A 1,152-nucleotide genomic window follows, 5' to 3' on the forward strand; every position below is an offset into this window, starting at 1 on the left:
AATAAACTTCTTTTGTAGGTCTGTCGGTTTTTGTTCTATCATGGTTCTGCTGCACGTAGCACAAGGACTACACCGGACCACTGAGCCACAGGACAGACTACACTTTAAATACCAGACTAAACGAGGGTACTTGACGAGACACACCTGAACCAAACAAGAGAGAAACCAGGTCACGAGGAGCACATGGGACAGAAAACACAACAGTCCCTGTGCCCTTGTGTACAGCTTCTGAGAGACAGCAGGGGAGCACTAGATCCACTGCTGGAGGAAACTCTAACGTTATACTTCATTGCTCAGACTGTTCTCTCAGTGAAAGGTGTACAGTTCTGGAATTCATTGCCTGACTATTTAAAATCTATTGAAAATTACAGTAACTTTAAAAAAGCCACAAAATCTTGGTTGATACAGCAACAAACTTATATTCATGTTTAGTGTACTTACTAGGCTACTTACATAGTAGATTTGTGTACTTCTTGTTGTTTTTTTGTAACTGCCCTCCTAGAGACAAGTGTTAGAAATTAGCTTCAGCTACAATCATTATGATACATGCATGGGATGATTGTTATTTGGGTTTCTATATATCTCTATATATTAAAATATTTTTAAAAATGATGGAAAGAGGCTCATGTTGAACTTTATTCTTGGAGTGCTATGCATTGAATAAAAACTGTCTCTATTTTTTTTTTTTTTTTTTTAAGTTACTGTACATAATCCACTTCATCTGCTATAAATCCATGCAAGTGTCCACATAAGAAGCATAAGTGTCCGGCTCCATTTTCAACTTATCCAACATTTTCAACTCTTCAACTACGCAAATCTTGCTGCTCAGTAAGTCCAGCTGTAGTCGATGTCAGCTGTTTGAAAGGTTTTTAACCTTTTAAAATCGTTAGGCAGAAGGCCTACACAATACTCAGTAATAACGTTATGTTATGTTACATTATGTTAAATGCATTGCATTGGGGAATACAGTATCACATGCCCTGTATGCTCTGTCCTGCACATTTGATGTAGGTCATCCAAATATTAATGCATACATTACATGCATTATTCATTATACATACACTATACTGCAGAAACAGTGAGAGAAATGTGCAATTCAGAACCACATAGCCAACATCTTCCCAGTCTTGTTTGCCAATAGAAATATTTAAA

The sequence above is a fragment of the Cyprinus carpio genome, chromosome B18, assembly GCF_018340385.1.
Source record: "Cyprinus carpio isolate SPL01 chromosome B18, ASM1834038v1, whole genome shotgun sequence".
NCBI lineage: Eukaryota > Metazoa > Chordata > Actinopteri > Cypriniformes > Cyprinidae > Cyprinus > Cyprinus carpio.